The sequence below is a fragment of the Gekko japonicus genome, unplaced genomic scaffold, assembly GCF_001447785.1.
Source record: "Gekko japonicus isolate JY-2015 unplaced genomic scaffold, Gekko_japonicus_V1.1 scaffold1252, whole genome shotgun sequence".
Classification (NCBI taxonomy): Eukaryota; Metazoa; Chordata; class Lepidosauria; order Squamata; family Gekkonidae; genus Gekko; species Gekko japonicus.
This window is the reverse complement of record NW_015167576.1, coordinates 261,444-263,578: the sequence shown is the minus strand read 5'-3', so window position 1 is coordinate 263,578 and position 2,135 is coordinate 261,444.

Here is a 2,135-nt window from a genome sequence, read left to right as displayed (position 1 = left end):
CACAAGATTACATGCTTACAGTTACTTTCAGGTCTGCTTGCTAACGGCTACATCTTCCTATCTACCCAGCGGCTACAAGCGACCACTTCCTGTGCTTCACACAAAGGGCCATAAAACCTTGTGAATACATTAATGCTAGATCAAAGCATTTCCACAAACAAGTTGTTGGTTGACCAATACAAAAGCTACAGGTCACTTCATTAGACTAAGCAGCTCCCTCAAACTTTCCCGCCGTGGAATACATTATGTAACGCAACATCCTGTTTCCTGACAAACAACACTTAACTCTGTAATGACTGAAGTGTAACAACTTGAAACTCCAACACTATGATTGTTCATTCTGTTGTTGTTGTAGTGCTATTGCAGCCACAGCACAAAAACCTCTACCCAAAATTAAGCTTTGTAGGACTTAAAGGGCCCACTGGATTCAAACTTCAGACCAACACGGCTACCCACCTACACACACACCCCCCCCCCCCCCGAGGGCTGCTGTTACTAAGAAAGGCCAGTGTGGAGCTAGGTGGGCTCGTGTTCTGATCCAGGTTTGGGCAGCCAGATCATATGTTCACATGTGGTCCAACCCCTTTCCCCATAAAACAGGGACTCTCAAAGCTGAAACACCCCCTACTCCCCAAAAGAAAGCCCCCTGCCAGCTCAACTTTTTTTGGTGAGTATCCACAAAATCCTTGCCTGCAGCGAACCTTTCGACCAGGAGAGCAAATTATATTTTTGGAGGAAGGGCTTAAACCAGTGGTGTCAAACATGCGGCCCGGGGGACGGATCAGGCCCCCAGAGGGTTTTTATCAGGCCTGCAGTGGAACTGTTTGTCTTCTGCTTCTTCTTCCAGTTCTGCTGCTGCTGCTTCCAGGGGTCATTTCCTGCGGGAGCGCACAGGAGCGGAGCTCCGGCAGTAAGGAGCCCAGGGGGTGGTTACATGCAACAAGCCCTGCTCCCAGCAGCCCTCAGTCGGGCCATGAGGAGCAAGAAGCAGCCACGTAAATTGCACAGGCCCCCCCCCCGGTCAGCCTTTAGGTACAAGCTCTCCCTCCTCTGTGGGGGCAGATCTGTGCATCCCCCCCCCAATAGCTAGCAGTCCAAAACAGTCCAGTGGCACCTTTAAGACCAAGTTTTATTCAGGTACGAGCTCTCCCTCCTCTGCGAGGACAGATCTAGCATTTCAAAACAGTCCAGTGGAGCCTGAGCGGTGGGTGTTGCCTTTGGACACACTCCCGGTGATGTCAGGGGGTGTGGCATATGCAAATAAGTTATGCTAATAAGTTATGCTAATGAGCTCCTGGACCTCTTTTTCTACGAAATGACCTCTGGCTGTGTCATTGTAGGTTTGCAGCTTACAGATACACACCTGAACAGCATACTCAAGATTGCAACAGCACAGACATTTCGATGCAATAATTCGGAGCAAGAGGTTTCAGTTATCAGACACTGTTAAATAAACAAAATATTGCAAGAGTGCTGATGCTTTAAGCATGTTTTTATTTTAAGTTAAAAAAACAACCCTTTGTGTCTGTGTCCTTTATAAAGTTTATCTCTCCGCTACCTGGCATTATATTTTATGACACACGTGGCCCGGCCCGACAAGGTCTCATTTATGTCAGATCCGGCCCTCATAACAAATGAGTTTGACACCCCTGGCTTAAACTGTTAAAGTAGCCATGGGAGGAAAGTTAAATCCAGCGCTTCCCGTGACCCCCCAACCCCCCCCCACAGAACTGCTGATCAGCTTTAAACAACCTGCAAGAGACCCTTGTCAGGGCTCTCAGGCTTCACGTCCGGCTGGACTTGAAGTTCCAGCAGGCAACTTCCCACTCACCTGGTGGCCTTTCGCTGGTATCTGTGGAGCACAGCATGCTGGGATGTGGGACTCCCAGGAGCTCTGCCTTTGGCGGGGAGTGGACGCCTGCCGTGGTCCTTCCGGTGTGGATAAGCGTCCCGTGTCTTGTCGCCTCAGTGGCAGGACACTGTTGCTGAGCTTGGGATTGGCCTGGGCAGTCGACGAGCCGCCGGCGTCTCTGCAATATGGCCTCCAGCTGGTTGTCTCTGTGCTTCTGGCTGCCTTTACGCCAGCTGGATTTCCTGGCGGGCCTCTTCACGGTGCTCTGGGAAGGAGAGAGGTC